We start from the raw sequence: 24,390 nt of genomic DNA on the forward strand, positions 1-24,390 counted from the left end.
TCTGATTTTTGTACGTTGTCCACGCAGCACACACGTACACGGAGACCTTAGGACTGACACAGGCAGGCCAAATATAATTTCTTTTCCTTTTTTGCAAAGGGAAGGACCCACTGCGTATATTCAATGAACAATAACTGTGTTGTGGCCCTGCCTACACAATTCTGTCCCTGTAGTATCAATGGAGGGTGCAATGCTCTGCACAGACGATTTTTAGAAAAAAAAATAAAATGCAACACTGCTAACAGCAGTCAGCACAGTACTGCACACGCTTAAATTTGGCCCTAGAAAGGACCGTTGAGGTTCTTGAAGGCTACACTCACTCCTAACACTCTCCCTGCCTATGCACCACTTCTGTCCCTAATGCCGGGTGCAATGCTCTGCACTGCCGATTTTGAGAAAAAAAACAAAAAAAAAACACTGCTAGCAGCAGCCTGCACACAGGTAGATGTGGCCCTAAGAAGGACCTTTGGGGTTCTTGAAGCCTACACTGACTCCTAACGCTCTCCCTACAGCAGCACCAGCACGATAGTACTTTCCCTCAGCTAACTCACAAGGCATGTGTGGCGAGCCGCGGGAGGGGCCGACTTTTATACTCGGGTGACATCTGATCTTCCCAGCCACTCACTGCAGGGGGGTGGTATAGGGCTTGAACGTCACAGGGGGAAGTTGTAATGCCTTCCCTGTCTTTCAATTGGCCAGAAAAGCGCGCTAACATCTCAGAGAGGAAACTGAAAGTAACCAGAACACCGCGTGGTGCTCGTTACGAGTAACGAGCATCCCGAACACCCTAATATTCGCACGAATATCAAGCTCGGACGAGTACGTTCGCTCATCTCTAACTATAATTTAGTTTAATGTAAAAGTGACTAAAGTGTTTCTGCACATTAGAGGGCAGTTGCTGAACCTGCTGATAAGAGGTATCTGCTGATTACCTTATGTATATGGGAGGTTTTGTTTCTCCCTCGATGGCAGATGTGAGTGTAGGGGAAAGGACAGGAGAATTGGGCATGTTGGATTTCAACACCCCAAAGCTGTGTTCTAACGGGAGATAAGCCCGTGTCAACTGGCAGCAGTTTATTTTTCTCTCCTCATTGAAAATAAATGCATTCTCAACTAAGAGGACATGCGTATGAGGGAATTGGTAGGAACAGCTGTAGGCCAAACAAACGTTCACCTATTGAAGTGTACGGGCACCTTAAAGAAATCCTCCGGTCTTGGAGAAACTAAGAGGGCTGCACCGCTCTTCTGACTACCTGATGCACACTGTGCATTGGTCATGCATCAATAATCTATGCTGTTGGGTTAGGCCAATATATATCTAATGTGCATGGCCAACGTTATTCTACTTTAGGAGGATAAATCGACTTTCGGGACACAGGGCCAGGTCACCATTGGTGGAGGCCCCTAGGAAAATACTGGGAATCAATAGGGCAAGGGAGTGTATAAAAGTATGATTTAACATGGCGTCTTGGGATCTGTTTCAGAGCCAACAGAGAACAGACAAGCAGAAAACAACTTTTATGATAATGTTTTGAGCCAAGTGAAGGTATGTGAAGACGTCAGTGCACACAGCATTGATATCATAGGAAAAGAATTACATTAACATGTTAGTTGAAAATCCATATTGTTTCCCACATCTAGCACCTAATACCCTATTCTGGGGCAACTAGTGTGAATAGCAGGATGGAAATGTTCTTTGAAATATGGTATATTTTAGTAACTCAAAGACATAATGGAGCACATTGACATTTCATACGCTGGTCTATGTAGACCCTGAGCTTCTACCAGCAACAATAGTATTAAGATAAGGAACAGGAAAAAATACTTGGGTTACATCTCTCTTCTTGTGAATGTCTATTGGCTGACAGAGGCATATGGAATTCTAACCTACTAACTTAGGGCTCATTCAGATGAGCGTATTTAGGGCTCATGTCTATGGCTGTATGCGTAAAATGCTGCGTGTCCCTGGCAGCATTTTACACATTTGACAGCCATACGCTTTGCCGGCTGAGAGGGATGGCAGCGTATGGCTGCGTATGACTCTGCGCATGCCCATAACTCACACACTCACGGACATGCGCAGTGTGATTTTCTTTTTAATTTCTCGCTCTGTTCAGAACGGCGATGTGTATGGAAACACTGTCCATATGCAATGTATTGCAGATGGATAACATATCATACGCTGCCCATACAAGCGTATAGGGCTCACGCTGTATACGAATGCAGAGAAATAGAGCATGTTGCAATTTATTTCTCGTGTGTATTAATACGCAGTGTCCACACGCTGGTATGCATGGATTAATGAAAGTCCATTGACTTTCATTAGCTCCATTTACCGTGTATCACATGTTCGAGCAATGCACGCGTGATACACAGTGAAAACACGGTCGTGGACATGAGCCCTAAGGATAATTTCCTACGAACGAATTTGCGGAGGCAAGTGATGCCTGCAATTTCAATATATTTGTTCAGATTTGTCAGTGAAAAGATAGATCTTTTTTCCACCTTTTTTTGGACAAAGATTTTGAGCAGACAAAACACGTTTGTCTGGAAGAACATATTTAAATCGCGGGCATCGCTTGGTCGCGTTACACGGGTGACTTTTTCACGTGCAGAAATGCCTCTGCAAGTACATTCATGTGAAATTAACGTAAGCCTGTGTATTGCACGCATATTTTTATAGGTGCGTATTATGCAGTACAGAGCAAGTACGCATGTTTACTGCGTGTTTTATGTGCCAGACTATGATAATGGAGCATATTCTGTGCTTGAGGGCTTAAACACATGGGCGTGTTTTTGTACTGCTTTGTGCAACACCCCAGAGGGGTACCCTGGACACTTGACTAACGTGAAGAGCTGGGAGGGTCAAGTATTGGCTTGTCACGGCTACACTTATCAGGCTCTGGTCCCAGAAAGACGACACATATCCAAGGCCAGAGCAAGACTGCAGGCCACCTTTGACATCCCTAGGATGGTGGGGGGAGTAGTTATCACTCGTGACGCCACCGTTCCCACACACTGGTATGCTACGCAGTGGAGAATAAACACAGAGACTTGTGTATCGTACATCGGGTCCCCCAGAACAGTTAGGGCTAGGTATAACGTTACTTGAAGTAAATTAGCCAATTATTCACAGTAATGCAGGTACAATTCTTCAAAGTGTAGCAGAACAGAGCTCAGAGATCAGGGAGGATACACAGGATGAACCCGGTCCTACAGTCTACGTTATCTGTATGGCACCGCTCCTGGACTTTGAGCACTCCAGAGAAGGAAGGGGGTAGGGGTCACTCCACAGATACTCTGGCAACAATTTATTTAAAGGATTAGTGATAACACTCTGCTCAGCAGGTGCGTGGGTGTGACTCAGCAGTGTACCTCTATGCAGTGATCCCGGAGTTGGATGGCCGCAATGGAAGACTTGTAATATGACTTGGTACCTGTACGATCAGTCTCTATACACAGAATTACTTGGGGATGCTCTCTCTTATGGTCTTAGGACTCACTCAACTCACATGCAGACTCCAATCGGAACGGGATATCTCTCCTTTTCCTCCAGCTTCACCTACGTAGAAGCTGAAGGTGCTTCCATGTGGCTCTGTGTTAGCACTCACTCTGAAGACAAGATGGAAGTTGAAGACCCTTTCACGCTCTTAAGCACTCCTATTTATACCTTTACTCATACCACATGACATGACAGACTCTTACATTTACAGGCAGACAATGATTTAATTGAAGTTAACCTCTCAAGCGCCACAGCTGTGCAACACACACACTGGATATGACAAACTTTGCACAGTGTATGTAAAGGAGACAAACATGTATGACATTTATGGAGGGGACCAGGATGGTGTTCTGGGCCACTACATTTTGATACCATGAAAATCATGGCCGCAAAACAAGCCGAAACGAAACCAATAATTTCAATGGTTTCAATTTCCCTAGCGGGATTCTCGTGCGTTAACATTACACACAAGAAAAGATAGGACTTGCCCTATCTTTCTCGCACGTAGTTAATAGACCTATCTTCTCAGTTTTTTTTTAGCTGGCATGCAATAGTGTGGAATTTGAAAAGTCAAAAATAAAATACCCTGGCTCGTGTGCTAGTATGCTCTGTAGCAGCGAATGTATTAGCGCATGCTCCCGTCTATTTAAGCCATAATGCATACCAAAATAGATCATAGTGCATTTTTTTTCATGCACGTAATAAACAGGTCTGAATAGTCAATGTAAATGGGCTTTTAGCACTGTGCCTTACTTGCGCCAAAAAAATGTGCTTAGTACTTAGACTAAATACGTTCATGTGAGTGAGCCCTTAAAGTAATTGCAGCTTTTTGGTTTTACAGCACATCCAAAGTTAAGGTAGTGTTGAACACCGAGTGAGTTTGTTCTTTACTACAGTATACTCCCTACAGATCACTCAGGATGCTGTCCTTTTCACTTTTTTTAATAAGGGCTCCTTCAGATAGGCAGAACCGATTTTGCACACGCATAGCGCCTTTTTCACAGGGGCGACAGCGAGATCACTGTGAGAAACTTTCAGCAATAACGCTGCATTTACTCACGGCGATAATGTGATTTTGTGTCACTACAAAGTTGCACGACTTTGTAGCACTCTTTTGCCAGGATTTTCAAGCGGGCTTGAAACATAAGGCCTACCCTGAAAATAAGCCCTGGCTGCAGTAAATAAAATAAAACAAAAAACACAATACATCACCTAAGAGCCGCTGTCCGGCTCCGCTGCTCATCTCCTCTGTAGCTGCAGCAGACTTGCTTGTATTTATCAACTAGCGCTTCCTGGTCAGGAGTTCAAAATCCCCGCCTCCAGGAAGCACTGGCTCTGATTGGTTCTCAAGTGCTGCGGTTCAGCCAATCACTGCACTGCTCGATTAACCAATGACAGCCATTACTTTGAATGGCTGTGATTGGTTCATTAAGCACTGGCTCTGATTGGCTGAGCCGAAAATTAGAACAAACTCATTAATATCAATTGATTCTATTCTCTGTGCATTGCATGTGAAGAAGCTCTTAGGGCCGCTGCACATAGGCATAAGAGCAATTACGCTATCATATCATGCCCATATCGGCGCTTTTTACTGTACTTTTTTGCGCTGCCAGGACTGCTCACATCATGGTCCTGGCAGCGCCATATTTAAGTAGGTGGGGAGCTGACTACGTAGGCAGGCTAGCCTACTTAGTCCCAGGTGTTTTTTGATTTTCTGCATGAAATTGCAAATTTTAGTGCAAGATTTTGTGCAGACGGGGGCCTTTGGTGCGCAATTGCACACCAGTATAGAGCATGTCGTGTTTTTTCCATGCACTCGAAATGCAGTGTGTGAATTAACCAATTTAAATCAATTGGTTCTATTCAATGCATATTCTGTGTGCAGATTTTGCTCAGATGGACAGCAGGAGAATCACGTAGTTCTCCACTACCTGGTGTCCTCCCTGCTCTGCACACCCACTGAAAGCTGACAGCTGTAGATTTACCATTCCCAACCCCACTTCAAATGGCTGTTGCTTCGGGTCTGCAAGTGCTATTGACATGCCTTTGGCGTTATCTTAAAGCCAAGACTCTTATAATTTGATTTTAAGAATCTTGGCTTTAAAATGACACTAAAAGCATATTGCACCAGAGCTACTGCCCTTTTTAAGTAGAATGAGCTCAGTTTGTCCAAAACTGTAATGTCTTGCTTCTACAGAACAAACTGAACTTGTCCAAAACTGTTTCGGGCTTAATTAAAAGAATGCATGTATAGTCACAGACCTCATGACTATATACATCAACCTATATAACCTAATAGCATCTATTTTGCCTTGTTTTACCTTGCAGACAGAGCAACCAAGGGAAGAATCATCATATATGGTAAGTGCAATGCCCTATGTGCTAAAGGGGCAGACCACATGGCTGCTATGGGTCCTGGCTCTGAACTGCTTTTCCTGCTTCAAATTGTACATAGATAGAATTTACCTGCAGCTGCCACTAGATCCATATAGCTCTTACTTAGTTCAATACTAACTTAAAGGGGTTTTCCAAGAATCACAAGCTATCGCCTATCCATAGGATAAGGAAATCTTGATGATCGATAGGGGTCCGACTGCTGGGACCCCCATGATCCTGTGAAGGAAGGTACAAAGTGTTCAGTATCGTAAGCAATGGTGGCCATGCATTCGCACTGCTGGTCTATTCATTCCAATGGGAGCGCTGGAGATAGCAAAGTGCTCATACTCGGCTATAGTCGACATTTATTACTCAACACTCTGTACCCTTGTACTCAGGATTAGTGGGGGCTTCAGCGGGCGAACCCCTACTGATCAGCAAGTGAATAGAGTTAACCTATGATTCTGGGACTCCTTTTTAATAAATCTAGATGCATTGAGCCTTAGTGGTGGATGCAGGTAGACAAAATTTTATCATTTAATTCTAAGTGAATGAGAGAAAAGGATTTGGAAATATAGAATGTATTGAAATGATGATTGATATGAAATAATGGACATTAATTTGTAATAAAAAAATAGCTCATGCTTTCAATGGATGACAGGCCTATTCTGAATTTTGCCTTCAGGTCCTATTATTTCCATGTATAACCTCTGTGTAACAGTAATATAAAATAGCGAACTATTCATGTGTTACAGTGATGTAAAAAATAAATCCTAGATCCTCAGAAGTCACCAGTTTTTACTTATATCTCTGGTTTCAGATGTTCAAACAAAATGTAATGCAGTCTAATTTCTTTAATTGACCATCAATTGAACCTGATTAACAAATAATCCAAACTCCTAATAATCTATTGTCTTTCATGGGAAGATATGAACAATACATTTCCCAGAGTAGGGCACAGATACTTACACATAATCTGCAGCTATCATTGAGTTTCTTTTTTCTCTTTATTTCTTCTCTTTGTTCAGTCATCTGCCTCTTATACAATTTCATCACCAGCGCAATTAATAATCATGTAATTGTTTACAAATGTTACTATGTGATTTCTTAGATTTCTTTGTCTAATGTCACATCATTGGGAAACCATTCAATGTGACAAATGTGTACTGACAAGGTACATCTCTACCATACACTGTATATGTCCATATGTTGTGTATATAGCTAGACTTCTGAAAAATGATATATTGATATAGACCTCTACACCTACTATCGGCTCCAAAATTTGAAAATGAATACATTTGATATCTATTTTTGGCTTTTTATTGACAACATATATTGCAGTACTGTACGTGACCACTTGGTGTGTTGTCAAATAGATTTTTTAAAGAATTTTTGAAATGACTTGTTATTCCTTTGTTATATAATTGTGACGAATACAATGTTTGTCTTGCAGGGTTTGGAATTAAAGTCTGGGGAGGATACATATGCAGAGCTGAACACATAAGAGACTGCTATCCCTCTCATAAGAACATCTAGTCAAATCTAAAAACTGACTGAAGTCCATCCTAATCTACTTATTCAGTCAGACTATGAAAAGAAAATGTCAAAGTGGGCTTCATAGTTTTTTTATCTGAACTATTACAAAATGTTATGCTGATTTTTTAATAATATCTCTATATGGATGATGCTGAATTTTCCTTCTACCGTATTAAACTACAAATCACCCATTACCCTTAACATAGTCACACAATTAAATAATATAATTGTGATTGCCTGAAGGTGCCTCTAGAGGGCACTCACTGCATATCACTTTATAGAGGTCCAATGGAACTCCATGATAAATCTGTCATCAGCAAGCTCCTACCTCCTCATGGTGGCATCTGCAGCTCATAAGTATCTTATCAACTGTATGGCTGTATGAAGAGGAAATAAAGTCATTGGATCTGTGTATCAGTAAATCAGAGCTCCAATATGAATGTGGTTAGACAGAATGGATGTGTTGCGGAATTTCCATAGCAGAAAATATGCAGCGAATCCGCAGCAAATCTGCAGTTGCAATATCTGTATCAAATTATGTGGATTTGAGTGGGCTTCATCATTTACACTGCAGAAGGTAACATCCATGATGAAATTTGCGGCAAACAATTGATATGCTGTGGACTTAAGGTTTGCAGCATATCTCAATTCTGCTACCGATACTGCAAAATTATTTTTTTTTGCACCATGTGAGGTATCTTCTCCATATGGCTTGTACTGTAAATGTGTGGGAATGGCCACAGCAATTACAATAATACATGAATGATCTACAGTACAGGATTACTATGTTCTCTTCTCAGCTTTCTGCACATTATTTATCATCAGTGTATTACAATTTCACTTACATTAAAGGAGATGTCCCGCGCCGAAACGGGTTTTTTTTTTTTTAAACCCCCCCCCCGTTCGGCGCGAGACAACCCCGATGCAGGGGTTAAAAAAACCACCCGCACAGCGCTTACCTGAATCCCGGCGGTCCGGTGACTTCAATACTTACCGCTGAAGATGGCCGCCGGGATCTTCTACCTTCGTGGACCGCAGCTCTTCTGTGCGGTCCACTGCCGATTCCAGCCTCCTGATTGGCTGGAATCGGCACGTGACGGGGCGGAGCTACACGGAGCCGCTCTCTGGCACGAGCGGCTCCATAGAAGACTGCTGAAGACCCGGACTGCGCAAGCGCGGCTAATTTGGCCATCGGAGGCCAAAAATTAGTCGGCTCCATGGGAACGAGGACGCTAGCAACGGAGCAGGTAAGTAAAAAACTTTTTATAACTTCTGTATGGCTCATAATTAATGCACAATGTATATTACAAAGTGCATTATTATGGCCATACAGAAGTGTATAGACCCACTTGCTGCCTCGGGACAACCCCTTTAACATTGTATATTCTATACTTTATATATGTATTCCTTCAAATAAACTGAATTGCTGGAGTTGAAGTGTGTGCAATATGTATAACTGTGTAGGTAAAGGTCCATGGACCCATTTACAAAAAGTTGAGTTTGGGCCACACAGCCAACTGTTTCTTCAGCTGCCAATCATGGTATGCCTGAAAGGTTTTCTTCTCTCACTGGGCTTAGACCACCATGAAGACTTCCAACTACAACTAGTCTGGGGATAGGTCATCAAATTCTCTTCATCCTTCCACTACCCCTTCTTCTCAGTGTCTTCCCATAGTAATAATGCTCCCTTTGTAATCCCCAGCACAGTAACCCTTTTCCTTTGTAAGCCACCCCTACAAGGTAATAATGCTCTGTACCCCTACAACTTTATAGTGCCCCCACAAATCAATAGTGAGTCCTCCGTGCCCACATATTCTAACAGTGGCCCATTCTGTGCCCCCACATTCTAATAGTGGCCATATCTGTACTTTTACATCCTAATTGTGGCCCTATCTGTGCCCTTACACCTTAGTAATAGCGACACCTATAGCTATGTAATTGCTGCATGCAATTACTTTACCTCCTTATGACCACCTGTTGTAATACCTGCTTCTGACAGCTGACTTCTGCCTGCAATGGCCGATCACTGTGCAACCATGCAGCTAGCTTGAAGGGGGACCCATTCATGCCCAAATGGAAGCCTCTGTCCCACAATCATGGGGTGATGATGGGTTCACATGGCAGCCTGGATTCGGAGCCTAGTGAAAGCTCTCAGGGCTGCATGCATTGGAGTCTTTCAAGTCCTGCCTGTGGCAGGGCTTAAGTCCCATTTACACGCAAAGATGATCGCCCAAAATTTGTTCAAAAGATAGTATGATTGATAGTTTGAGCAATCATTTTGCATAAGCTGCTAATGGGCACTAATGCCCATTAGTAGCTTATTAGGTTCATTTGCATGTAAATTAGAGTATGGAGAGAATAGTAGGTGGTCTGTTTTCTGCATACAGCTCCATTGTTCTCCCATGGGACAGCAGCTGAATACAATGTTATCAGCGCTTCTGTGGAGAAACACAGCATGTGGTCCCTGCTATCAGCTCTCCGGCCAAACAATAGATTTTAAGCTCAACTAATAATCCTTGTTCGTACAAAAACTAAACAATGGTAGCATTTACGCACTACGATTATCGCTCAAAAGATGTTGTTTGAGCGAATTTTTAGCGATAATTGTTGCGTGCAAATGGGGTTTTAATAGACTAACATTACCATGCGCAATCTATTGCTATACTAAAGTATTGCAGTATATTGTACAAACTACATTTTTTAAATACATTAATACACTAAATACGTTATATGATGCATGAAATTGTACTATTAAAAAATCATCTCCCTTTGCAAAAACAAACCCTTGAAAAGCTATGGTGGCAGAAAAGTAAAAAAAAATAGCTTTTGAAAATAAAGATGAAAAATACTAAAGAAAATTTGAAAAAATGCTGGTTATAAAAGGGGTTCTCTGAGACTAACATATTGATGACCTATCCTCAGCATAGGTCATCACTATCAGACCAGTGAGGCTCTGCTGCTTCTGACCCTGAGTGAATATAAAAAAATATTTTAGGGAATGATAGACATGGCGTCTTCTAAGGCTTGTGACTTCACGTCATGTCATGTTTATTGATCAAATGGCTTGAGAGCAGCCCAATCCCATGACAGTGAATGGGACTGAACTGCAATACCAGGCACAGAGATGTATGGCGCTCAGCCTGGTATGAAGTGAAATGACAGCGATGCCCACTGAAGTGCCACGGTCCCTTCAAGCAGTTGACTGCTGGGGATACTGAACTGCAGGCCTGCACTGTTCAGATATTGATGACGCATCCTGGGAAGAGGTCATAAATATGTTAGTGTTGGAAAACCCCTTTAATACCAAGTGATCTGTTTGCTAAAATTACTGTAAAGCAACATTGCAGTGATCGGAAAAAAAATGAATAAACTGATGTGAAGAAATGTTTTTGCCAGAACTTAGGAGTGTAACGTTGGTAAAATTCACACTAAACAACTCACAAAGTTCTTTATTCTTCACTCCCAGGATACATGTGCATGGGCAATTTAAATGTTGCACCCAATATTCTTGGGTGCAACTTGCATTGTACAACACTTGGACATCTCATCCATGAGCTGTCCGATGTGCTGAACATGGCTAAATTAATAAACTTCTTATCCGAAAATCTGACAGGGATTGGACATGGTGCAATTTTTTATTTTTTACTTGGACAGTTCATCTGAGTAAAAAAAAAAAAAACGCCCATGTGCATACACCCATTCAAATTAATGGGTGCTTCTTCTGTCTGATTTTCGCACTGATTTTTTGGTGAATGTACCCTCACTTTGTTTGGGAGGAACTCATTTAGGCAATCCATTTTTTCCTAGAATGAAACAGTTTACAACTGTTGTAACCCTCTACGATCAACTGTGATCTGTGGAGGAACCTGAGAGCAGGTGTTCAGTTTCAGCATCACACAGGCAATATGGAGGATCAGGGCGCTTTTATACAGTGCCTAGGCTGGGCAAGCACCTACATTATGGCAACTGAAATTGCATATTGACTCTCTTCATCTACAAATCTTCTTTTTCTCATGGAAGTCAGTTTTTGGTAAAGGAAGGTCCCTCAAATTGAAACATCATATGCGTGGATTTCCTTAAAGGGGTTGTCCCGCGAAACAAAGTGGGGTTATACACTTCTGTATGGCCATATTAATGCACTTTGTAATGTACATTGTGCATTAATTATGAGCCATACAGAAGTTATTCACTTACCTGTTCCGTTGCTGGCGTCCCCGTCTCCATGGTGCCGTCAAATCTTCAGCGTCTAATCGCCCGATTAGACGCGCTTGCGCAGTCCGGTCTTCTCCCTTCTGAATGGGGCCGCTCGTGCCAGAGAGCGGCTCCTCGTAGCTCCGCCCTGTCACGTGTGCCGATTCCAGCCAATCAGGAGGCTGGAATCTGCAATGGACCGCACAGAAGACCTGCGGTCCACCGAGGGTGAAGATCCCGGCGGCCATCTTCACAAGGTAAGTAAGAAGTCACCGGAGCGTGAGGATTCGGGTAAGTACTACCCGTTTTTTTTTTTTATCCCTGTATCGGGTTTTGAAAAAAAAAAAACCCCGTTTCGGCGCGGGACAACCCCTTTAAATAAATGATAGCATTCAAATATTTAAAATTGTTCTGCTGGTCATGAGTGTGATCCTATTCCAGCGCCATCTGATATAGAGTACAATACAGTTTATACAGGGTCATTTTCAGGGAAAATGCAGTTCTGCACAAAGTTACATTTCTGACTTTTCCTTCTATTAAACTACAAATCACCCTTTACCCTTCACATATTCATACAATTAAATAATACAATTTTGATTTCTGAAGGTACCTCTAGAAGGAGCTCACTGCATATCACTTTATAGAGGTCCAATAGAACTCCATGGGATAACTCGCTGCGGTGGGAATACTTCTTTAAAGACAAATATAAGAAAACACTTTTGGAGTTCACAGAATAGCATATGGCAGACAGCCCAACACATGGAAAAAGTAAGTACACTGGTCAGATGAGACAGATTTGAACTTTGGCAATCATGGGAAATTCTTTGTGTAGCACAAACACTCACCATCACCCCAAGAACACCATTCTCACTGTGAAGTGCGGTGGTGGCAGCATCATGCTTCGGCGATGCCTTTCATCGTCAGTGACTGGAAAATTGGTTATGTTTGAAGGAAAGATCGATGGTAGTACATACGGGGCATTTTTTGAGGAAATCCTGTTTTAGTCTATAAGAGATTTGAAACTCTCAGAGACAGAGGTACACATTCCAGCAGGGCAATGACTCTAAATGTACTGTAAAACTACACTGGGGTGAGAGGGGGGGGGGGGGGGGGGGTTAAGTTGAAACATTTCAATATCTTGTAATATCATAGTGAAAGCCCAAACCTCAATCCATCTAAGGATTTGTTACAGGATTTAAAGGCTGCCTGGCGCCAGTGAAACCCATCTAATGTGAAGCATTTGGACCAGTTTTGCCTGGAAGAACGGGCAAAAATCCCAGTGTCTCGATGTGCTAAGCTAATAGAGACATACCCCAAGAGACTTGTAACATAGCAACATAGTGTGTAGGGCAGAAAATAACACATATGTCCATCCAGCTCAGCCTATTACCCCCCTTATGTTGATCCAGAGGAATAAATTCCTCCCTGACAACAATCTAGCAATCAGAATAATCCCTGGATCAACAAACCTTCTAAAGTAATCAGTCACTATAACATGTAATATTGTTACACTCAAGAAAGACGTCTAGTCCCCTCCTAAACTCTTTAGGTGAGTTCGCCATCACCACGTCCTCAGGCAGAGAGTTCCACAGTCTCACTGCTCTTACAGTAAAGAACCCCTTTCTGTGTTGGTGATGAAACCTGCATTCTTCTAGATGTAGCGGATGCCCTCTTGTTACCATCGCAGTCCTGGGTATTAACAGATAATGGGGAGATCTGTGTATTGCCCCTTGATGTATTTATACATAGTTATTTGGTCACCCCTTAACCGTCTTTTTTCTCGGGTAAATAATCCCAATTTTGATAGCCTCTCTGGGTATTCCAGTCCTTTCTTTCAGTTTATTAATTTAGTTGCCCTTCTTTGAACCCCCTCAAGCACTGCAACATCTTTCCTTAACACTCGTGTCCAGAACTGTACACAGTATTCCATGTGAGGCCTGACAAGTGCCTTATATCAGAGGCGTAACTTGATGCTGCTGGGCACCAGAGTAAAATCTGGAACTGGGCCTCCAACTCTAAAGCTTCATTGATAGTATTGGTTTGCTATATGGGGAAGAGAGACTTTATGGGCCCCCTTTGTATTCTGAACCCGGGTGCGACAGTATCCTCTGCATCCCCCTATAGTTATGCCCCTGCCTTATATAGTAGAAGAATAATGTTCTCATCCCTTTGCAGCAGCTAAGGTTAAGGTTTTTAGTACTTCTTTGCTGCCTTTCTTGTTTTAGTAGTTTAAACACTTTCTTTTTGTTGTTTATTGCTCCCTTTTAGAGATGAGCGAGCACCAAAATGCTCGGGTGCTCGATGCTCGAGTCGAACTTTCCGCGATGCTCGAGGTTTCGTTTCGAGTAACGAACCCCATTGAAGTCAATGGGCGACTCGAGCATTTTTGTATATCGCCGATGCTCTCTAAGGTTTTCATTGGTGAAAATCTGCAAAACCCAAGAAAGTGCTGGAAATGACACAGAAACGGATAGGGCAGGCGAGGGGCAACATGCTGGGCTGCATTTCAGGTTCCCAGGTCCCACTATTCAGCCACAATAGCGGCAAGACTGGGCCCCCCCCCCTACCAATTTTTACTTCGGACAAACCCTTATTAGCAAGGCACACCTTAGCTAAGCACCACGCTACCTCCAAAAAAGCACAAGCACTGCCTGCGGGACTCACCACTGCCTCTTCTCCTGGGTTACATGCCCTGCGTCCACAGCGCACACAAAAGTGTCCCTGCGCAGCCTTCAGCTGCCCTCATACCACACGATGGCCTCATAGCCACACCACCCTCATGTCTATTTATAAGTGCGTCTGCCATGAGGAGGAACCGGGGGCACACACTGCAGATGGTTGGCAGGGCCAGGCAGCGACCCTTTTTAAAAGGGGCGGGGCAATAGCCCACAATGCTGTACAGAAGCAATGAGAAATAGAATCCTGTGCCACTGCCATCAGGAGCTGCAAATGTGGGCATAGCAATGGGGAATCCATGTGCCACACAGTATTCATTCTGTCAAGGTGTCGCATAGCTCAATCCACACTGCAAGGGGAAAGCCGTCAGTGCTCTGCCCTCTACCCAAGTCAGTCAGTGTCTTTGTGCCAGACAGGTCAAACACCGCGATGGGAACTAAGTTTGCACCAACAGCATAGGGGGGTCCAAGGAAGCCCAAGACATGAACAAAAAATTGATCTGAGCAGCCAAACATGGCAGACTTGCACCGCGCCCACTACATAGGCCTCGGCCCACAGCTTCAGCAATCCTAGGCAGGAAGCGGACTTTCACTGCACCAAGAACATAGGCCTCTGCACAAACCCTCAGCAATCGCGGGCCTACAGCGGACTCCTATGCTAGCGTAGCTGTGCACATCTCATTAGCACTGTATTGCTCCTGTAGTTTGTCCCATTGCAGTGCCCCGGATAGTAGAGCTAACTTCAGATTAAATAGAGGTGGGCTTCGGCCCACACTGCATGCCCCAGTCAGACCGGGTTTTTTTATAAATAGTCACAGGCAGGTACAACTCCGCAATGGGAATTCCGTGTGCACCCACAGCATGGGTGGCTCCCTGGAACCCACTGGCGGTACATAAATATATCCCATTGCAGTGCCCTGGACAGCAGAGCTAACGTCATATTAAATGCAGGTGGGCTTCGGCCCACACTGCATGCCCCAGTCAGACTGGGGTTTTTTATAAGTAGACACAGGCAGCTACAACTCCCTAATGTGAAGTCTGTGTGAACCGACAGCATGGGAGGGTCCCAGGAAGCCACCGGCGGTACATAAATAAATCCCATTGCATTGCCCAGCACAGCTGAGGTAACGTCAGATTAAATGCAGGTGGGCTTCGGCCCACTGCATGCCCAACCTGACCGGGGTTCTTAATACATAGACACAGGCAGGTACAAATCCCCTATGTGAAGTCCTTGTGGACCAACAGCATGGGTGGCTCCCTGGAACCCACCGGTGGTACATAAATATATACCATTGCAGTGCCCAGCACAGCTGAGGTAACGTCAGATTTAATGCAGGTGGGCTTCGGCCCACACTGCATGCCCCAGTCAGACTGGGGTTCTTTATAAGTAGACACATGCAGTTACAACTCCGTGTGGACCGACAGCATGGGTGGGTCCCAGGAAGCCACCGGCGGTACATAAATATAACCCATTGCAGTGCCCTGGACAGCAGAGCTAACGTCAGATTAAATGCAGGTGGGCTTCGGCCAAGAATGTTTTCATAGTTGGAGGAGGAGGACGGGAATGTTTTTGAGGCAGTACGTGTCCTGTCCCCGTGTCCGTGGTTATATGCACCTTCCCAGTGACCGCGTCGCTGAAAAGTTGTCGCGCCTTTGGAACCTAGTAGCGTGGCCTCGCCACCATCATGTCTTTGGGAAGCCTCCGTTTCCACTACCCTGTAACATTGCAGTAGCAGTAGTATAGGCAGAGCTGAGAATTAGTAACATTTCAGCGGTAAGAGTATGCACAAACCCCTGTAACATTTCATTGGCAGAAGTGAGGACAGACCCCACTAACATTTCATTTGCAGCAGTATACACAGACCCCAGTAACATTTCAGTAGTATCAGTATAGACAGACCCCAGCAACAGCAACGTAGAAGCAGTAGAGACAAAGCAGCAGATTCACATTTCCCTGGCAGCAGTGTAGGGAGAGCGTAGTATTGGTAAGATTTCAGTAGTAGGAGTATAGACAGGCCCCAGCAACAGTAACGTAGAAGCAGTATGGGCAAAGCCCACTATTGGTTACATTTCTGTTATAGCAGTATAGACCTGCCCCAGTAACATTTCCGTTGAAGCATTATGGGTAGAGCCCAGTATTAGTAAAATTACAGTAGTAACAGTATACACCAACCAAGGTAACATTTTAGGAGCAGAAGTATCGGTAGACCGAAGTAACATCTCTGTTGCTGAAGTATAGTCAGACCCCTGTAGCATTACTGTGGCAGAAGTATAGGTAGGCAGAACAGAGTTACATTTCTGTAGCAAATGTGTAGGCCAACCGCAGACACAGTGGTGTACCATGAGTGCAGGCGAAGCCCATAAAAATTACTTGGATTACATTGTAGGCGAGGGCCCGAAAAATTGTTGTACCGACAGTACAAATGTACCCCAGAAAAATTGCCCATGCCCAACCCAGAGGGCAGGTGAAACCCATTAATCGCTTAGCGTACTGTGGCATAATTTTTAACTAGGCCTGGAGGCAGCCCAGTCTAAAAAACAATAGGTTGAGGTGGAAGTTCCAATGCTTTAATGAGAATTGAAACAGATAAATATTATTTAGAAAAGTTATATGAGCCTTTTGGCCCACAGAAAAATTGGCCATTCGCGGTGATTACGAGAGGTTTCAGGAGGAGGAGCCGGAGGAGGAGGACGAATACCATACACAGATTGACAAAGTTCTTTAGGTAGCGCTGCTGTCCGCTGGTGGAGAAGAGAAGTCTGGGGAAATCCAGGCTTTGTTCATCTTTATGAGTGTAAGCCTGTCAGCGCTGTCAGTTGACAGGTGGGTACGCTTGTCCATGATGATTCCCCCAGCTGCACTATACACCCTCTCTGACAAGACGCTAGCCGCAGGGAACGCCAACACCTCCAGGGCATACAGCGCGAGTTCGGGCCACATGTCCAGCTTACGATCGGCTGCGTGCTACCTCACCATCTTCTTACAGTGCTCTCTCCGACTCAGCCTGGACTGGGTAGGTGTGAGACAGTCTTGCTGGGGAGCCATAAAGCTGGCAAAGGCCTTGGAGAGTGTTCCCCTGCCTGCGCTGAACATGCTGCCTGATCTCCGCTCCTCCCCTTCTACGTGGCCCTCGGAACTGCGCCTTCTGCCACTAGCGCTGTCAGATGGGAAGTTTACCATCAGTTTGTCTACCAGGGCCCTGTGGTATTGCATCACTCTCAAACCTCTTTCCTCTTCAGGAATGAGAGTGGAAAGGTTCTCCTTATACCGTGGGTCAAGCAGTGTGTACACCCAGTAATCCGTAGTGGCCAGAATGCGTCTAACACGAGGGTCACAAGAAAGGCATGCTAACATAAAGTCAGCCATGTGTGCCAGGGTACCTGGACGCAACATATGGCTGTCCTCACTAGGACGATCACTTTGAGGATCCTCCTCCTCCTTCTCCTCCTCCTCAGGCCATACACGCTGAATGGAAGACAGGCAAGCTGCATGGGCACCCTCTGCAGTGGGCCCAGCTGTCTCTTCCTCCTCAGGCTCCTCCCCCTCCTCCTCCTTCTTCACGCGCTGAGATATAGACATAAGGGTGCTCTGACTATCCAGTGACATACTGTCTTCCCCCGCCTCCGTTTCCGAGCGCAAAGCGTCTGCCTTTATGCTTTACAGGGAACTTCTCAACAGGCATAGCAGGGGAATGGTGATGCTAATAATTACAGCATCGCCGCTCACCATCAGGGTGGACTCCTCAAAGTTTCCAAGGACCTGGCAGATATCTGCCATCCAGGCGCACTCCTCTGTAAAGAATTGAGGAGGCTGGCTCCCACTACGCCGCCCATGTTGGAGTTGGTATTCCACTATAGCTCTACGCTGCTCATAGAGCCTGGCCAACATGTGGAGCGTAGAGTTCCACCGTGTGGGCACGTCGCACAGCAGTCGGTGCAGTGAGCAGATTAAACCAATGTTGTAGCGTCCGCAGGGTGGCAGCGTCCGTGTTGGACTTGCGGAAATGTGCACTGACCCGCAGTGGGTAGCTTTTCAGAAACCGCTGAACCACCAAGTTAAAGACGTGGGCCAGGCATGGCACGTGCGTGAGGCTGCCGAGCTGCAGAGCCGCCACCAGGTTACGGCCGTTGTGACACACGACCATGCCTGGTTGCAGGCTCAGCGGCGAAAGCCAGCGGTCGGTCTGCTCTGTCAGACCCTGCAGCAGTTCATGGGCCGTGTGCCTCTTCTCTCCTAAGCTGAGTAGTTTCAGCACGGCCTGCTGACGCTTGCCCACCGCTGTGCTGCCACGCCGCGCGACACCGACTGCTGGCGATGTGCTGCTGCTGACACATCTTGATTGCGAGACAGAGGTTACATAGAAGGAAGAGGAGGGTGGTTTAGTGGAGGAAGCATACACCGCCACAGATACCAGCACCGAGCTGGGGCCCGCAATTCTGGGGGTGGGTAGGATGTGAGCGGTCCCAGGCTCTGACTCTGTCCCAGCCTCCACTAAATTCACCCAATGTGCCGTCAGGGAGATATAGTGGACCTGCCTGCCTGTGCTTGTCCACGTGTCCGTTGTTAAGTGGACCTTGCCAGTAACCGCGTTGGTGAGGGCGCGTACAATGTTGCGGGAGACGTGGTCGTGCAGGGCTGGGACGGCACATCGGGAAAAGTAGTGGCGACTGGGAACCGAGTAGCGCGGGGCCGCCGCCGCCATCATACTTTTGAAAGCCTCTGTTTCCACAAGCCTATACGGCAGCATCTCCAGGCTGATCAATTTGGCTATGTGCACGTTTAACGCTTGAGCGTGCGGGTGCGTGGCGGCGTACTTGCACTTGCGCTCAAACAGTTGCGCTAGCGACGGCTGGACGCTGCGCTGAGAGACATTGCTGGATGGGGCCGAGGACAGCGGAGGTGATCGTGTGGGTGCAGGCTGGGAGATGCTCGTGCCTGTGTCCTGAGAGGGGGGTTGGATCTCAGTGGCAGGTTGGGGCACAGGGGGAGAGGCACTGGTGCAAACCGGAGGCGGTGAACGGCCTTCGTCCCACCTTGTGGGGTGCTTGGCCATCATATGCCTGCGCATGCTGTTGGTGGTGGCTCCCCGGCTGATCTTGGCGCGACAAATCTTGCACACCAGAGTTCGTCGGTCGTCTGCACTCTCAGTGAAAAACTGCCACAACTTTGAGCACCTCGGCCTCTGCAGGGTGGCATGGCGCGAGGAGGCGCTTTGGGAAACGGTGGATTATTCAGTCTGGCCCTGTCTCTACCCCTGGCCACCGCACTGCCTCTTCCAACCTGCCCTGCTGCTGCACTTGCCTCCCCCTCTGAAGACCTGTCCTCAGTAGGCTTAGCAAATCAGGTGGGGTCAGTCACCTCATCGTCCGGCTGCTCTTCCTCTGAATCCTCTGTGCGCTCTTCCCTCGGACTTACTGCCCTTACTACTACCTCACTGATAGACAACTGTGACTCATCATCATCGTCCTCCTCACCCACTGAAAGCTCTTGAGACAGTTGCCGGAAGTTCCCAGCCTCATCACCCGGACCCCGGGAACTTTCCAAAGGTTGGGCATCGGTCACGACAAACTCCTCCGGTGGGAGAGGAACCATTGCTGCCCAATCTCGGCAGGGGCCCGAGAACAGTTCCTGGGAGTCTGCCTGCTCCTTAGAATGTGTCATTTTCATGGAGTGAGGAGGCTGGGAGGAAGGAGGAGCAGCAGCCAGAGGATTCAAAGTTGCAGCTGTGGACGGCGTAGAAGACTGGGTGGTCGATAGATTGCTGGATGCACTTTCTGCCATCCACGACAGCACCTGCTCACACTGCTCAGTTTCTAATAAAGGTCCACCGCAAGGACCCATTAATTGTGAGATGTATCTTGGGACCCCAGAAACTTGCCTCTCTCCTAATCCCGCAGCAGTCGGCTGCGATACACCTGGACCGGGAGCTCGGCCTGTGCCCACACCCTGACTTGGGCCTCCGCGTCCTCGCCCGCGTCCACGTCCTCTAGGCCTACCCCTACCCCACAGCATGATGTTTTACGAGTAGAGCAGAAACTGAACGCTGTAATTAAATGTGCCGCTTATTGGCCTGTGGTTGGAGGCTGACTTCGCTTACGGAATGCACAGCAGAGCTAGGAAACAATTATGCACAAGCCTGTAGTCAGACCTAGGTGCGTATGACTGAGCTGCTGGAATTCACAGGGCAGAACCAGTCAAGTGGCCAAAGGCCAGTGGTAGCCCTTAAGTATTTTGCTTCAATTTTTTAAAATGGTGATGTGAAAAACCAGACAGACACCGTATGCAGTGTATATATGTATACTCTTTCCCTCTGGCGGGATGACGGCGATCATGTAACGGACACAGCAGAGCCAGGAAACAATTATGCGCAAGGCTGGGTATTAATGAGCGACTACTACCCCCAGCAGACACACAGTAAACTGAAGACGGTCACAGGCAGGCCAAATATAGTATTTTTTTTACAATTTTTGGGAAAAAGCCCACTGCCTCTGATATAGCCTTATATGGATTTCCCTGTTAAAGGATGACTGTGGTTATTGAAAGCACAGTGCAGCCCAAAAAAATTATGCACAAGGCTGGGTATTAATTAGGACTACTACCCCCAGCAGACACACAGTAAACTGAAGACGGTCACAGGCAGCCCAAATATAGTATTTTTTTCCAATTTTTTTGAAAAAGCCCACTGCCTATATAGCCGGTATATCTCTTTCCCTGTACCACTGTCCCTGCCTCAGCAGTACTGCCCCTATACTCAGTAAAATGACTACAGACTGAGGACGCTATGGTCTGCACGCCCGATATACAAAAAAAAAAAAATTGTGCAAAACTGCTAAAAGCAGCCTCAACAGTACTGCACACGGTCAGATGTGGCCCTAAGAAGGAGCGTTGGGGTTCTTGAAGACTAAAATAACACCTAACACTCTCCCTATAGCAGCTACAGCAAGACAGCACTTTCCCTGATCTCTCTTAGCTTGTGTCTGTGGTGAGCCGCAGGCGAGGCAGATTTAAATACTCAGGTGTCACCTGATCTCCCTAGCCACTCACTGAAGGGGGGTGGGATAGGGCTGGAATGTCACAGGAGGAAGTTGTAATGCCTTCCCTGTGTTTCTATTGGCCAGAAAAGTGCGCAAATTTCTCAGGGAAAGAAACGTAATGGAGTCGAGCACCGCGTGGTGCTCGTCTCGAGTAACGAGCATCTCGAACACCCTAATACTCGAACGAGCATCAAGCTCGGACGAGTACGCTCGCTCATCTCTAGTGTAGATGGAAGGCCAGGGTCCAACCACAATACTATTGTGCTCACCTGTGTAAATATGATCTAAAGTGCGTAATTAAAAAGAACATTTTTAATACTTACAAGATAGCTTGTACAATAAATTATTGGATTACTACAGCATTTATTTCATGGTATTACAAATAAAGATTATATAAAAAAGAATTTAAAAAATTTGAAAATATTTACATTTGCGGAAAATACAGATTGTCCTGATTCCCTGGATATAACATGCATGCTGGACTTCTCAGCTAATATTTTCTCTGTATGGTATTCTGTCTCGAAACTGTTGCGGTTTCATCAACATACATAACTGCAATTATTAAAATATACTATTATGAATTTTTATTTACTTTATGTCAGCCTAGTGTGTACATGGTATTATATAACTTACTCGTACTTTATTTGTTGCACCAGAATCAAAGATGCTCCCTACTTTATACATGAACTGATCACCCAGGCAATTCGACAATTTTTCACCAAGAGCAGTTATGCTGCTGGTATAGAAACCTCCTCTGTTTTTTGTTTTTTTTTAATTTATCTTCTGCATAATCTTTAAACCCTGCCATGTACAAGATGGGCGATCGGGAAAGGATAAAGAAAATTGATCACCAAGCAGACGCCATGAGTCTTCCTTTCTTTTTGAGGATACCGAGTCAGTCTTCTTAGGTACTAAACCTAAAAAAATAATCCTAAAACTTTTGAATGCAGGGAAGAGAATGCCTTTCTATACCTCTTTAGGGATCAGTCAGACTAGTGTTTTTTTCACGCATGAATAGGTGCGTTTAAAAAAATTGCTCAATTAGAACCAATGCTTTTCAATGAAAGCAGTCACATGTCCGTTTTTTAGAAGCGCTAAAAATTCGCACCTGCAAAAGATAGAACAGCTTTTTTTGCTTGGCACGAAAACACGATTTTTGTGCGAAGAAATGCAACTTTTAAAGTAGGAAATCCTACTGTCAAAGCCCTTACGTAAGCCCTAGCTGCAGGGAAAAAAATAAACATCACCTAGAAGCGCTGTCCGGCTCTGGTCCGTGTTCTGCCCGGGTCCCTCGTCTTCTTTATTTTCTTCTTGCCGGTGATTGAAAAATCCCCGCCTCTTGGAATTGCTGTCTCCGATTGGCTGAGCGCTGTGACCAATCACAGCCATTCATTGATGATGTATTGTTGTTTTGTTTTCCCTGCAGGCGGCCCAACTGAAAGCAATGGGATAACATCACGCTCCTTAATCCCCGCGGGGCGTCCCCTCATCACTGAACACCGTGAGAGGAGGAGCACAATCTCCCTATGTTTTCAATGGGGCCGGCGCTGCTGCGCCCAGCCCAATTGACAACAAGGTGAGACCCCTGGATGTGACAGCATCCAGGGGTTTCACATCCATGGAATCCCCTGCTGCAGCTGTCACAGCCTCAGCAGGAAATAGTGATCCTCTCCCATTACTTTCAATGGGGCTGCACTATTTATGTGCGAATTTTAGCTTCAGTCACGCATTTTTTTAAACATGGGTGCAACATTTTTTTTTCACGCGCCTATACATGTGTGAAAAAAAATGCTTGTCTGACTGAGCCCTTAGAGATTTTTTTTCCTTGAACTAATTCCAGATTCTGGTCAACTGATTTCAGGTTTTTGATAATGACACAACCAAGGATTTTAAAACTAGGCAAAAAAAATCCAGATCTAAAGCCCTCCAGAATTAGATAGGCCATCTCCTTATTTAGGTATACCGCGACCTTCTTATGACTTCTGCTGCTTGCATTATGACTCCTGATGCCTCATCTGCTGCTCTGTGAGAATCCGGCTACTCCGGTCTTCTGCTGCTGGATGAATATCAACTCCTCACCGAGTGCACCTCCAGTGAATATGTTCTTCTCTAGACTTCCTCAGTCTCTTAGATGATCTTCTGTGTTGCTCCTCTTCTGGATCTGTATCTGAATAATCATCTGGGAACTCAATGCTGTATATGCTGCCCTCTGACAGGACTTCTGGAGGTAACTCTAATGGTACTGTTTCTGCTCACTGGGATGTGCATGGGGCCTCCGAAAGATAGCATCTGAGCCACTCTTCTCCCCTATTGGACTTGGCTGGTAAGATAAGCTACTTTAAGAATGCTTTCATGATGGTGCGGCTGAGAGGACGCTCCCTCCTTTCAACAAATCCAGATTCCTATCTGGAGAAGGGGTAGCCAGTCAGTAGATAGCTCCAGAGAGGAGAATAAGTGGTAGAAAGTGCATATGCCAGAGCACTGATGACCTCATGAATGTGAAAAAATAGGCAAAAGCATATCAAACTTAACTGAACAGTATAATGATAAGTAAATTACCCTACATTCCCATATGAATACATGTGGTGGTTTTATGTCCCTTTTTTTTTTCTTGGACTGCCTAAATTATTTTTGCTGCATCCACGGCTGTTTTTCATACCTTTCTTCATTGAAATGTTTTCCATATTTTGTTGTACTAGGGGCAATGTACCAAAAAATTTAAAAAAGGCTTTTTTTATTTATAGTTCTTTATTTTTAAAATGGATGTATTAATGCTACAATAAAGTATAGCAATGGGACCTCATTTTGTTTTAGATCTCTTGATATATAATTTGTATAGTCTCATATTACAGAGTGGCTATGGAGACGGTTTAGATTGGCGTGGATAGTGTTTTAATTTCTGAAAAAAACAAAACACTTGCTAGCAGTTTACAAACTGAGGAATAACAATAAGCTTGTTGCATCAACATTGACACAAATGGTAATGCAGATTTAACATCAATAGAAAGAATGTTAATATTGAACAGAATGAACACCATCTATGCCAAGAGGCAGAATAAACAATACGATGAAGGA

General features: G+C 45.2%; 1 long non-coding RNA gene across 1 annotated transcript; it reads left to right on the forward strand.

Annotated features, from left to right (window-relative positions):
• Nucleotides 1–1,505: 1,505 nt before the first annotated feature.
• Nucleotides 1,506–7,443, forward strand: LOC136631390 (uncharacterized). The gene is made up of 3 exons (XR_010793009.1): nucleotides 1,506–1,546; nucleotides 5,831–5,863; nucleotides 7,332–7,443. It is a non-coding gene; the product is annotated as an uncharacterized lncRNA (long non-coding RNA).
• The last annotated feature ends 16,947 nt before the right edge of the window (nucleotides 7,444–24,390 follow it).

Source organism: Eleutherodactylus coqui, chromosome 6 (assembly GCF_035609145.1).
Source record: "Eleutherodactylus coqui strain aEleCoq1 chromosome 6, aEleCoq1.hap1, whole genome shotgun sequence".
NCBI classification, from domain to species: domain Eukaryota; kingdom Metazoa; phylum Chordata; class Amphibia; order Anura; family Eleutherodactylidae; genus Eleutherodactylus; species Eleutherodactylus coqui.